The sequence below is a fragment of the Gossypium arboreum genome, chromosome 6 (genome assembly GCF_025698485.1).
Source record: "Gossypium arboreum isolate Shixiya-1 chromosome 6, ASM2569848v2, whole genome shotgun sequence".
NCBI lineage: Eukaryota > Viridiplantae > Streptophyta > Magnoliopsida > Malvales > Malvaceae > Gossypium > Gossypium arboreum.
Window position 1 is genome coordinate 131,073,315 of NC_069075.1, and position 15,098 is coordinate 131,088,412.

The window sequence follows — 15,098 nt, forward strand, 5'->3', positions numbered from 1 at the left end:
TACAAAAACAGCATGAAAAACACTAAGAGATAAATATGATTTAAGCAAAGATTGAAGATCTCATGAGATAAAGAGTGAGGCTTTTAAGGTGATTTTAGAGAGAAAACATAAAAGCTTCGACCTTTTTTTAGCATATAAGGAAAGAAAAAAAATTGACTTTCTTACTTTCTTCTTTTAATTTAATTGAGCTTTTTTAGTTTCTTCTATTTGATGCATTACTTTTTTTTTTTTTGAGAATAGTGTTAAAACTGAATTTTCAATATAAAATAATTGTAAAGTAATAAGAACGAAAAATAAAATACACTAATTTTACATAAAAATTCTTTTATGAAAAAACTACGGATAAAAGAGAAAAAAATTCACTAATTTTGAAAATTGAATAATATAACAGGGTTGCGACTACATCTATTTAAAGGTTAAAAAATTTTATTCTAATCAATGTCAAATAGATAAAGTGTAATTCTATATGGATTCTATTTGTGCCACATGGTCCCTCGACCTTAAGCTCTCCATAAATCCCCTAGTTTTACCACTGTATTATCTCTTTAACAGGAATTTGGATCACACAACTTTGAAAAATATACTAATTTATTATTTTCTTCATTAATGTTTTTTTGCTAGTGTTTTTTCAACTTAGACTTTATTTAGAACACCTATTTTCATCTTTTCCAATATGAGTATTTGTTTCAAAAAACAAAAGAAATTTTTATCTATAATAGTTCTGTGCATTTAATTTTTCGTCTCTTTTAATCTTTGAACTTGCATTTTTGTCAAATCTCTCCAAAATGGATGAAAAATTTAACGTTTGTTTACTTTGCTAATGCAGCATACACGTGGATTGTCATGTGGATGACATGCCAGCATTTGATTATTTAAAAAAATATTTTTAAGTTTTTTAATAATTGTAATATTTTTTAATGGTAACAAGAGAACCAAATCCATCTTCGTGAGCTTTTGTCTTGGACCTTTTTTCATTCTTGGGTTCTTGTTCAAAAACAACAAACTGCTTAGTTGAAGAAGGTTTAACGGGAGGTTTATGCTATTTGTAAGAGCTTTATGCATTTAAATTTTAGCTTCTTTTAGCCTTTGAACGTCTATTTACTTTGCTGATGTAGCATACACGTGAAATGTCATGTGAAAGACATGTCAACATTTAATTATTTTTTAAAAATTCAAAGATATTAAAAATATTAATAATTATGGTGAAACACCTAATGTAATCGTAGTTAATAATTGTCAAGTAAATGACATACGTAAGGGATAATGGTAATAATAGTTTCGGATATAATTGGCATAGTGAAAAATGGCTAGCGCTTTTCGAACTCCGAGACAAATCAAGAATCAAGAGAAAAGAGAAATGATGGCTAGCCTTGAGGCACAACTAAGGAATTATAAAATAAATCTTAACAACACATGCATTGTTACAAACATAATTCTATAAATTACATCATGCAAAAAACTGATTTGGATATGTTACCCTAACATTATGCTATATATATAGAAATATATTTTTTAAGATAAAGTTTTATTTATGTAAAGCATCGAGTTAGGTTAAATAGTTTATAGCTATGGGTAAGAGGCATCAGAAGACAAATTGATACAAAATGTTGATTAAATATCTTGTTAAGAGTATTGCACAAGATGGTGCAAGTGAACTGTCTAGCTTTTTACAGGCAAACACATCTGCAAAACCATAAGGGAAATTTCGAGAATTCCTAGAATTCATTGGACAAGAAATTTAGTCTCATTGGACAAGAAATTTAGTCTTTAACGAATTTCAGAAGATTTTATAGAATTTATTCCAATACTCATGAAGGATGCCGAGCCCAAATATCTTGTATAAACTTAGGGTTTTTTATTAGCATGCCATAATTGCAATATTATGATATGTAAAATATGAAATTCGAAATGTTAATTAAATATTTTGATTTATCTTATTGTTTATTTTACATTTATAAAGTTTTTCTAAAATATTCATTCAATATTCATGCCACATTACACTTCAAATTAAGGTTATTAAAATTGAAAGTGAATTTTGATTGATACAATATTGAACTTTAGATATTCATTCATTAACGTAAAACGATCGAAATTGTCAGTATGAAGATTTGAGCAATTTGAAATTGATTTAATTAATTGTGCAGTTCTAGGTTTTGAAGTTGAGTAATCGATTTTGGTTTCCAAGTAGGTTTAGGGTTTGGAAAAGGTCTCATGAAAGTCCTTATAATAAACATAATAACAGACTGAGTTGCAATTAAAACTCAACATCTAACGCACTCACAAGTGGAAACGCAGGGAATGAATCAAGCCAAGTGTACAAAAGAAGGTCTCATAGAAGAGAGTATGAGGAGGAGGTCCTGATAATAAACATAATTATAGACTGAGTTGCAATTAAAACCTCCACATCTGACGCATTTACCAGTGGAAACGTAGGAAATGAATCAAGCCAATGGTGCAAAAGGAAATTTCCTTTAACTTTTTTATCAAGGGGAGCAACTCTGAGCTACTCTTAGCATACTTGCATCACATTCAATCTAGTCTCTCCAATTATAGCGAATTTATCAACTAGTGTCACGGGCCAAAGTGCAAAGCTCGTGACCATGGCACAAGATGCGCCCCATAAAGTTCTATCGATAAGATGGGGAACTTTTAGCCCATGCAATCTAGCCTAATTCAAATATCTATTGGAAAAGTCTATAGATTGAAGCCTGGTTGGCCCGATAACGAATATATGGAAACTTAGGCTATTTTGGTAACTAATCTTAGAAGATTGATAGGAATCATATCTTGTAAAGATTAGATTAGGTTTGATATTACATATCTTGTAAATCCCTAAAATTAAGAGATATGGTTAATCTCGACTGTCGATGTAAGTTAATCTTGTTCGTTGGTTTTGGGAGAGCTCAACTATAAATAGAGAGCCTCCCCCTCACTTGTAAATCATCCATTGTAAACTGAATTCTTAAGAGTAATAGAATTCTAAGAGAATTTACTCAACACCTCTCGTACATTCTTTTCTGTGGCTTTCTGTTGTTCTTTGTGGCTTCTTTTGGCATAGTTTGCATTCGCTATTCAAATTGGTGCCCTGGAGGAGTTCTTAAGAAACCCTTACTTGAGTAAAGGCTGACTTAGGTAAGTTTGGATGAAAGGATTGCCTAAGGCCGCACAGATTGTGCGGGAAAAATCTAAGTGTCAAGTGGTATCAAAGCTATTGGTTCAAAGACACTATTGGGATGTCGAAAGAAGTTGTAAGTCAGAATGAGCCAATGAAGACCAGTGGAAAGGCCAGAAAAGCAAGTCGATCGAGGGACTTGTTGTCAGCTTTAGAAGGTCGAGTCGTCACTCTTGAAAAGTCCATGGAGGATATCAAGGAGAGAATTGACGATGTCGATGATAGAATTATTGATGGGTTACAAAGATTGAAGGAGCAGCTCAAGGAATTTGTGTGGGATACTATTGGTTCCTCAGAGAACAAGTTGGCTGGGAAGGATAATGCCCTCAAGGCTATGGTGACAACTTTGAAGGAAGATATCAATGAACTCAAAGGGGAGCTCAAGATTTTCAAGGCTGCCGTGGGTAATGGAATGTTGGCTTCGAAGCCAAAGCAACAAGCAATGGATGTACCCAAACCGAAAGCATTTAAGGGGACAAGGTCCGCAAATGAAGTGGACAACTTTCTTTGGGAATACTTCCGTGCGATGAGCATCGAGAATGATACCACAAAGGTAAATATTGTTGTTATGTATTTTATTGACGTTGCTTTGTTATGGTGGCGACGTAGGTCCATAAATCTAAGACTTGGTGAGACCGAGATTTGGACTTGGAAAGAGTTCCAAAAAGAACTCAAAGCACAATTTTACCCCAAGTATGTTAATGGCTGTAAAACTAACTTTAAATTCGACTAAGGCAAGCGCACCTATTGAATAGTAGTGTATTTCTGGTGAGACTGGAAATATCGAATCTACGAGGACTAAAAGTACTAGTAATTACTATCTTTTTATTATCTAGCCTAAGAATTTAAGTGTGTTTTTAAATTAATACTAATTATCTAATTAACTAAGACTACGACAAAGATGAAGTTTGGAAGATACTTTAGGAAAAATTGATGGAGAAGACAATACCAAAGGAAGAATCCACCTAGACTTCACTTATTACTTTCGAATTAGACAATTTATTCACTTATCTTAATCCGTAAAAATCCCAAATTTATGTTAATATCTCTCTCGAGACTAAAAACAACTGACTCTAGGTTGATTAATTGAAATCTCTTTCTAATTAAAACCCCTATTATCGCATTAACTCGATCTATGGATTCCCTTATTAGATTTGACTCCAATCCGGCAGATTTATGTCGTCCTATCTCTAGGATTGCATTCAACTCTGCTTAATTATGGATGACCTACTCTTAAACAGGGACTTTTGCTCCACTAAATAAGCACATCAAAACCTGAATTAATATCCTGGAATATTAAAATAAGAATTTAGAACTCACAATTAAGAATAAGAATAAGTCTTTATCATATAATTCAAATAGCAATAAGATTCATCATAGGTTTCATCTCCCTTAGATATTTAGGGAGTTTAGTTCATAGTATTAATGGAAAGCATCTCAAAGTTTGGAAAACAACAAAACATAAAGAAACCCAAAGAACTTCTAGGAAATTGGATGGAAATCTTCAGTTTTGATGTAGATCCTGGCTCCGAGGTGATTCCGATGGCTGTTCTTGAGTATTTTCTGCCTCCAACTCTGTGTGTCTCCTCTAATCCTCTTCTAGGGTATTTATATAGGCTTTAGAATGCTTCAAAACCTTCAAAAGTGCCCTTTTCCGAATAGAACTAGGCTTGGGCTAGGAGAGACAGGACCGTGAACCACGCTCGTGTAAAGGTGCTCAGGCCGTGTGCAATACTGAGTTGGTTCTTAGTCGACACGGCCATGACACACGGACGTGTGGTCTACTCGTGTGTCACACACGGGTGTGTAGATCACCTGTGTGAAAGTGCCTAGGCAGTGTGAAATACTAATTTAGGCCCAATTTATCCATTTTTGGCCCGTTTCTTGCTCTTTTTGTTATCCTAAGCTCTCCTGAGTATAAAACATGAAATTAAAGAATTAGGAGCATCAAATTCACTAAAACCAAGGAAAAAACATTCATAAATATGCCAAGTATGGGGTAAAAATATGTATATATTAAGATTTATCATATGTCGAGAATGAAGCTCGAGCAAAGTTATGAACTCTGTGTGTCTCCTCTAATCCTCTTCTAGGGTGTTTATATAGGATTTAGAATGCTTTAAAACCCTCAAAAGTGCCCTTTTTCGAATAGAACTAGGCTTGGGCTCGAAGAGACACGGTCGTGTGCCACGCCCGTGTGAAGGTGCTCAAGCCGTGTGCAATACTGAATTGGTTCTTAGTCGACATGGCCATGACACACGGGCGTGTGGTCTACCCGTGTGTCACACACGGGTGTGTGGATCACCTGTGTGAAAGTGCCTAGGCCGTGTGAAATACTGATTTAGGCCTAATTTATCCGTTTTTGGCCCGTTTCTTGCTATTTTTTCTATCCTAAACTCTCCTGAGTATAAAACATGAAATTAAAGAATTAGGAGCATCGAATTCACTAAAACCAAGGAAAAATCATTCATAAATATGCCAACGATGGGGTAAAAATATGTATATATTAAGGTATATCAAATATCCCCACACTTAAGCATTTGCTTGTCCTCAAGCAAAATCCTTAACTCACAATCAAAATAAATTCTTCTCAACTTATAATTTTCATCAATAATGTTTCAAAATACTCCACAAGCAGTCATACATTGAAAATTTAGCTAAAAGAACATTAAGGTTTCAAATAGTCAAAGTTGAGCATTTTAATCATAAAATTATAGGCATCCCCCTTTATCTAAGCAATTATCTTTAATTCCAAATTGACATTGATTGACATTCTCACTAAAGGTTCACTCAAATCACTCAATGTGTTTAAGGTTCAATGATTAAGTACTCATTAGTAAAACATGAAAAGTTATTACCATAGGCTTGTATGAAAATCAAATCTTCACCACTATAAATGAGATGATACACAAATCAAAAGGTCTTTGAAGGGTTGTAACGGGGCTGTGGGTTAAGGTGTGGATAAAGGTTGAAAAAGAAATGGTTAGAATTGAGATTAACTTGATAAATTACCTAACTGGAAAAATAACTAACATCAATTGAATAAGCATGAGCTTCATCTCAGAATATGAAATTAAATACTTAAGCTCAAAAACAAAGAATTACTACCAATATGTATTTTTTTAAGAATAAGAATAATTATAAAAATAATAGAGAATTATATAATTCGAATGAAAGAAAATAGTTAAGCAATTAACCAATTCAAATCTCAACAAAAAGGGAATCAATAAAATGGGAAAAATTCTCAACGAATCAAAAAGTATGAAAAAATGGTTAAAATTTAGAGTAAATTTTTAAAAAAAATAGTTTGTTAAGCTCAAAGGGGTTCTAAGGGTCAATTGTGTAGGTAGGCTTTTCATGAGGGAAAAAATATGTTAAAGCCTAAGTGCCTTTATCATTTTAGTATATCAAATCAATGGTGTGTCTCAACATGTATAATCGATGCAAATTCTAGAATAATAAATCAATGTTGACACACTCATAATCAATAAAATCAGTGAGCAAGAAGGATATATGCTCTTAAAAGGCTCAAAATCTCACAGAAATTATGGGTATTTGATATCAAACTTGTAAATTCAAAACTTCAAGATAATACCTCAATTCAAGGAAACAACCTAGCAATTTTAATTCTCAAAAGTTTCAACTTATCATACTCGATTCTCTAATGTCTTAAAGTTTAAACAATCAATGAACAGTTACTTATGATTTAATTCAAAACATATCAATAAAAATCATAAATCAATCAAAATTTACTCCAACAATGATATGAGAAAATTATTTGAGAACAAGATAAAAATTCAAGGATTTTCTGATAATCACATAAATAACCTCCCCACACTTAAGATGTACATTATCCTCAATGTATAAAGATTTATAATAACAATATAAAGATAATATCAAAAGAGAGAGAGAGAAGCAAAACTGCCCTGAAATTTTGGATGAGATCCTTGGATTAGCGAGAGCGAGAATCATAGGTGAGAGCCGAATAAAAGGCATGATTCTGGGTTCTAATAAAAAATAAACACTATTGTGAAAGAGAATTAAGGGATAATTCGATAATAATCACAAAGATAAACAGAGTTTAAAATATAAAACATAAGCCTTCAAAAATAAATAAGAGAAAATAAAATTTAAATAAAGATAAAAATAAAAATAAAGAGACTCAAAAGTCCTCATCATCAGAGTCGTGAGCCGACGGTGCCAAAAGAGAGATGTGGAGGTGGTGGGAAATCTGTTGAAAAGTTGCATCGATGCTGTCGAACTGCACAAAGCACTGTTGCTCAAAGCGAGTGAATCGGTCGGATAAATCTGTCAAGGTGGTAGCAGGAGATTAGTGACGTGGTGGTAGTGGTGGTGGGGGTGGGTCCTCGTGAGGGGGAGGGACATCGTCAGTAATGTTCTCTAGCTCATCCTAGTCAGTAGACTGGATAATCTGTACTGAGGTAGGTCGACTCAATGGCGTCACTCTATCATCCGCATGTGGATCATATTGGAAATTCCCTGCGGAAATATCTGGCTAACTAATGCGAGTATCGATGACATCTCTGGAGTGTCGAAGAGGCTGAAATGTCGAGCTAGGCGAGTCACGTAAGGGCTAAGGTAGATGGGGCCCCTCCTATGGCGATCCGTGTGGTGGCGAAAGGTGAGGGCGATAAATTATGCCAAGTCTAATACATGGCCAGTGGCCATGCCCCATAGGAAGTACGCGTCTGTAGTGCTAACCAGTCTGGTGCTCTCTCTCCTCCAGTCAAAGTATGGGCCAAGATGGCATGAATGTAGCGTACTGCTAGAGGGAGAGAAGTCGCCTTCGAGCGACTCGCGTCATATATAATCTGGACACCTGTGATATCGATCCAACAGTATGAAGGGGAACGATGAATATGTCGACGAAGCTGGAGGAAGTTCTCGACAGACATGAACTCTTCCGTGTAGAGGCCCAAAGCAGTTCCAAATTCGGGTACACTCATATGCTTGACAAGTCCACCAAGTCTGAAAACGATAGTACAGGCCTCGTCATGTGTGTTCATCACGTGCTACAAGTAGAAAGTAGTGCAGAACTCCAATGTCAGCTCTGAATATGTGGGCTCGATGATTGCAAAGAACCGATCCCATGGCGCGGTATCTAGATGGAATCTAACAAGGTGAGCAAGTTGGACCTGCTCCAAAGCGGCCCAGTCAATACATCATCCCATTCCCAATGGTATACTCGTAGAAGCTGAAACAAGTTGTCCTGTGGGCTGGAGGAGAACCGGAGCAGTGGGTGACGAGCTTTGGTCGAGGCGCTCGATGAGGTTACTCCAAGACCCTTCCGTTTTTTCGAAGCGGGAACTGCAGTCTTTTTACCTCGTGTGTTTGTCATGATAAGTCTGCAAGAAGGTAATTGACAAAATTAAGATAACAATGAGCTTATAAAGAATCTAAAATCTCAAGAGGACTATTAATGGCAATGCCTTGTAAAAGATTCGAAACATAAAGTAATTGATGTATGAGAATGTATATAATAAAACCATATTGCAAGAAATATTAACTTAACAGCAAAAACCTAAAATAATAAGCTATGTCATACTAAATATATTAAAACAAAAATGTAATATCCTGAATTAGGGCTTAATCAGAATAGTGGTTTCGTGACCACAAATCCGAGATAGAAATAATTATTTTACAATTATTTTGATGATTATGATATGATTGCATGATTGTGTGAAAATTTCGTGATGAAATTCTATGCCTAAAGTGCTTAAATTGAAAGTAGGGACTAAATCGAATAAGTTACAAAACTTGCATTCTAGAAGTTTTTAGTATGAAATTTGTTTTGGAATATTAATGAGGAGGTCTTAAATAGCAATTTGACCAATTTTAAGTTCATGGACAAAATTAGGACATGGAAGGAATTTTTGGAAAGTTTAGTAGTAAGGGTATTTTGGTCATTTAGTTATTAAAATGAATTAAAAACAAAATTAAAAGCCAATTTTTGTCCATCTTCTTCATTAGGCCGAAATTTCAAGGGTTCTCCATAGCTAGGGTTTGTTTCAAGCTTCCAAGCTCCATAGTAAGTGATTCCAAGCCCGCTTTTAATGTTCTTTACGCTTTTGGAATCCCGGTAGCTCGATTAAGCTTATGTTAGCAATAATTCAACCTAGGGTTTATATTTGGAAAAATACCCATAGGTGAAATTTGTGTATTTTGATGTTTTATGATAAAATATAAGGTTTTAAATTATGTTAGACAACTTGTGCTACTCAGTTTTGAGTGAAAACGAGTAAAAGGGCTTAATCGGCAAAAATACCTAATAGTCACAAGTATATGTTAGAGAGAGAATTTGATGTTGCCATAGAAGGGAAAATTGATCAGCATGTTATAAAACATAAGAATAAGGAATAAAGTTTAATTCCCGAGCCTAGGGGCAAAAGTGTAATTTTTCTAAAGTTTGTATTAAATGCTGTTTTGATGAATGTATGTATTAAATAAGATTAGTTTGGTATTATAGATCAAGAAAAACGATATTCAAGTCGTGATCGAGGAAAAGAAAAGATTGTGGACTAAATTGCAAAATCTTTATATTTTGGTACCAAGGTAAGTTCATGTGTAAATAATGTAGTATAAATGTTATTTTTAAGTTATTAATGTTAATTATATGATATGCTGATTTTTAATCGTGAAATATTATGCTTTGTGGTTAATATTGAGTAATATGCAAATTATGTTTACTACTTGATAAATATGAATTGCTACCGAGTATCGGTTCCGATATTCCATTGAAGACGGCAAATGTGAGATCGAGGAAAAAAAAGCCCGTTTGAACCTTAGGAATAGATTAGGATACAAGTGACATGTCACTAGGATGGTTGAGCATTCGAACTCGTTGAGTTGAGTCCGAGTTCACCTATGGATGCGAATGTCCGAACTCGTTGAGTTGAGTCCGAGTTCGTGAGATGTAACTAGGCATCCGAACTCGTTGAGTTGAGTCCGAGTTCACTTATGGATGCGAACGCCCGAGCTTGTTGAGTTGAGTCCGAGTTCACTTAGGGGCGGGTTACATGGTAGCTTGATTACATATGAGGCACTTATGTGCAAATTATCCGTGTATCCGAGTTGTATTCCGATGTGTTCAACGGGTGAAATTTCTAGTGAAATGGAAGAACACTTAAGATGCAAGTGACGTTTTGGTAAGTGTTGTGTAATGGACACTTTGGACAGGTATGTTCTTAACCCTCGGGTTGAAAATAGATACAACAACGATAAGGTGGTAAGATGATGAATGATGTTTAGAAATGTGATATATGTTTTGGTGATACCATGCTAAAGTTGTTTGGTATATTTGTATTGTTATGTTACTTGTTATTTACATATGAACTTACTAAGCATTTATGCTTACTCCTCCTCTTTATTTACTGTAGTTTTGAACAAGCCAGCTCGGGAATCGGGACGGTCGAAGGTTCGATCACACTATCCAAAGGACTTTCATCTGGGTAAATGGCTTGTAAAACTTAAGTATGGCATGTATAGCAATATACTTATTTTGTGTAAATAATTTTATGATATGGCCATATTTGGTTGAGAAAATGTTTGATATTGATAAGTCATGGTGATGGCTAATTTAGATCATGTTTGATATTATGGAAGTTTAATAGGTTATCTAGTTCATAAAAATTCATGGAAATATGAAACTTGCCTTAAAACAGAATATTGCTGCAGCAATGACATGAATTTGAAAAATCACTGAAAATAGTATAAATGGAACTAAATAATGAATAAGTTATGAAATTTAAGCTTAATGAGTCTATTTTCATGTGGATTGAACAAAACAGACATATAAATTATATTTTATGAGATATTTAAACTTTTGTGAAACAGGGCCAGAGTGATTTCTGGATCCCCTGTTCTGACTTTAAAAATTCATAATAAATTTTAAAAAAATAATTAGAAGTTTTTCTTTATATGTACAGATTCCTTATTGAGTCTAGTTTTAAGAAAAACAAACCTCGTAGTCATTGAAATTCTGTATAGAGAGATATCTGATTCGTAATACACAGATGTCAGAGCAGTTAAACCCTGAAACAGGGGAGAATTTAACTAATAAACTGTACTAATTGGCCCAACCAAAAATTCTAGAAAAAAATTAGTAAATATATATTTGAGTCTAGATTTAGGGAAAATTTACGGATCTTGATTTTGAGTTTCGTAACTCGAGATATGATTTTTCTTATAACTGTGACGCGGGTAGTTAAAAAGCTGTGAATGTAGAAACAAATGATTTGAAGTTCTTAATTTGATAAATTATGTTCGTTAACCCCTCAAGCTCGACTCCGGCGACGGTTTCGGGCATGGGGGCGTTACAAAAAATGCTAACCAAATTAGTTGTACTTAATTAGGGTCTTCTAACTTAATGAGATAAAGATAAAATAAAAGAAAATAATAGGTAATAAATAAAGAAATAATTAAATAAATCATAAAATAGGCTAAAAATAGAGGTAAAAGGGAAAAGAAGGAACCACAATGATGCTGCCACCTGTGGAGCAACTGCTCGAGCCGACAGTGGAGAGCAAGGGTGGGACACGATTAGCGTTGGAAGAGGCACGGGCGTGGGGACTAAACTGTACAGCGCGCGATGGTTAAGAGAGAAATAGGGAGAAAAGATGAGGGAAGAAAAAAGGGAAAAAAGAAGGAAAGAAAAAATAAGAAAAAGAAAGAAGAGAAAGGGAGCGGTAAGGGAGAAGGGAGGGTCAGACGGCTATGGGTGGTGGCTGGAGGAGAGGGGCTGAGGAGTTGCGGTGGCTTAGGGTGAAGAGAGTTGGGGAAGAAGACAAAAGACAAAGATTAGGGTTTGGGGGGTTTAAAAAGGTATACGGTCATGTGAAGCCCATGTTAGGCTACACGGCCGTGTCACACGCCGTGTGACGCACGTTCAGCCCATGTTTATCGTGAAAATTGAATGAGTAATCATCACACGGCCTGCAGACATGCCCGTGTGTCCAGGCCATATGGTGCACACGATGGCGTCGCACGCCCGTGTAGTACTTCACACGCCTGTATATCTGAACACACGGCTGTGTACTTCACACGGCTGTGTGAATCGACTTCATGGCCGTATGGCTCGATACTTGGGGAATTGTTAGCCCTATTTCTACACGGCCAAGGACACGCCCGTGTGTCCAGGCTGTGTGGGTTACTGTACCTGTACAAAAATACTAAAAATAGCTAAAATAAACGAGTTAGTGGTGTTAGTGCTTGGGTTGCCTCTCGAGAAGTGCTTATTTAGAGTCTAAGCTCAACTTACCTCTCATTCGCATGATTACAGTGGATTGAGGAGTTGAAACTCCTCACTTCTGCTATCACTTCTATTATCCTCATAAAGTTTAAGTCGAGTAATATTCACCTTGAAAGTGCCAAATTGAGAATGATTTACCTCAATTATACCATATGGGAAAACATTCAGTGCCGTGAAAGGAGTCGTTCTATTTGTATTAAGCTCTATGGTAGCAATTCGATGGTCCTTTTCATCTAACAATACTTTATCCCCAACTTTAAATTTCGTTGTTTCATCCCTACGCTTATCGAGGTGTCGCTTTGATTCATCATGTGCTTTTGGTTTCTCCTTGACATGTGTTCGTCATTCGTCTAGTTCATCGATCTGAAGTATTCGTTCTTCGTAAGTCTATCTACTTTTGTGGCATGGATTAGAATGAGGCTCTATCATTTTCTTCCTAGGGGATTCCTGTAAAGAAGTTTGAGTTATAATATTATTTAAATTAACTGAATCATCTCAATTACTAGATATTTTGGCATGATCACGAGCTTGGAGAATGATCGTGTCATCGCCTACACGAAGTATCAATTCACATATGCCAACATTTATGATAATTCTAGCAGTTGCTAAAAAAGGCCTTCCTAAAATTAAAGGCACGTTACTATCATTTTTCATGTCTAGAACAACAAAATCAATTGGGAATATAAATTTATAAATTTTAACAAGCACGTCTTCAATAATGCCCCTAGGAAATCTGATTGTTTTATCTTCCAGTTGAATGCTCATCCTAGTTTGTTTAGGTTTCCCAAGATCTAGTTGTTCAAACGTTTTATAGGGCATGACATTAGTACTTGCCCCTAAATTAGCCAAAGCATTGTTAACATTTAAACTACCAATTAAACAAGGAATTGTAAAACTCCATGGATCTTTCAACTTGTTGGGTAGCTTATTCTATAGAATGGCTGAGCAAACTGCGTTCAACTCCACATGCGACGCCTCATCCAACTTTCGCTTATTTGCTAAAAGCTCTTTTAAAAATTTAACTACGTTCGGCATCTGCGAAAGAGCTTCAATAAACGGTAAGTTAATATGTAATTTCTTTAATAATTTAAGGAATTTACCGAATTGTTCGTCCGTGTGGTCTTTTCTTATCGCACTGGGGTATGACACACGAGGTTTATATTATTTACTTACTAGTTTTTGCTTACTGTGGTCCACCTCACCTTTACCTTTACTTACCACAATTCCTTGTCTCGGTTCTTGTTCAGGTTCAACAAACCCTTCCTCATCTCAAACAGTAATTGCATTAAGCTGCTTCCTTGGGTTATTTTTAGTATTACTCGGCAAGCTACCTTATGGTCGTTCAAAAATCATCTTTCCCAACTGGCCTATTTGATTCTCGAGCCCTTGAATTGATGCTTGCTGATTTTTAAGAGCTGTCTCGGTGTTTTGGAAACGTGTTTCAGATACCGCTATAAATTTCGTTAGCATCACCTCAAGGTTCAGTTTCTTTTTCTGCTGGTAAGGTGGTTGTTGAAAACCTGGAGGATGTGGCTTTTGATTTCCTTGACCACGCCACGAGAAATTAGGATGGTTCCTCCAACCTGCATTATAAATGTTACTATATGGGTTATTTTAAGGTCTAGAGTTATTACCCATATAGTGGACTTGTTCCTCATTGGTGCCAGGGTTGAAGGGTGGATAATTTGGGTTGTGCATTCGTCCATTTGAATCACACTTCATCACTAAATGTACCTGAGTAGAACCATATAAACCATCAATCTTTTTATTTAAAATTTCTACTTGGTTTTATAGTATAGTGACCGCGTCGAGGTTGAAAACACCAACTGCTTTTGTCGGCTTTGTTCTCATGACTTGCCACTGATAGTTATTCAGTGACTTGCCACTGATAGCTATTCAGTGACATCTCTTCAATAAATTCATAAGCCTCTTCAGGTGTTTTGTTGTTTAAAGTTCCACCGGCGGCTGCATTGATAAGTGCCTTGTTGAGGGGTTCACACCGTTGTAAAAAGTTTGAACTTGTAACCATAAAGGTAACCCATGGTGAGGGCACCTTCTCAATAGGTCATTGTATCTCTCTCATGCATCATAAAGATTTTCTAGATCCATATGCACAAAAGAAGAGATATCATTCCTCAATTTAGCCGTTTTAGCCAGCGAAAAATATTTAAGTAAAAATTTTTCGATCATTTGTTCCCAAGTAGTAATTGACCCTCGTGGTAGCGAGTTCAACCATTGTTTAGCCTTATTCCTTAATGAAAATGGGAATAACCGAAGACAAATGACATCATCAAAAATGCTATTGATTTTAAATGTGTCCCAGAGTTCTAGAAAATTCGCTAAATGAGTGTTTAGATCCTCGTCCTGCAAACTATCAAATTGAACAAACTGTTGTATCATTTGAATCGTGTTACGTTTCAATTCAAAATTATTTGCAGCGTTCAGTTCAAAATTATTTGCAGCAACAACAGGTCTAACTAAACTCGATTCAGTTCCTATTAAATTAGGTTTAGCATAATCATACATTGTAACGCCCCCACACCCGAGACCGTCGCCAGAGTCGAGTATGAGGTGTTACTAAGCTTAGTTTAACATTTTTAGAACTTTGAATTATTTGTTTCTACATTCACAGCTTTTAAGCTACTTGCGTCACAGTTA

General features: G+C 35.5%; 1 non-coding gene across 1 annotated transcript; it reads left to right on the plus strand.

The window, feature by feature from the left end:
* Positions 1-14,475: 14,475 nt before the first annotated feature.
* On the plus strand, positions 14,476-14,582 carry LOC128294747 (small nucleolar RNA R71). Its single transcript, XR_008285054.1, has one exon. It is a non-coding gene; the product is annotated as a small nucleolar RNA R71 (small nucleolar RNA).
* The last annotated feature ends 516 nt before the right edge of the window (positions 14,583-15,098 follow it).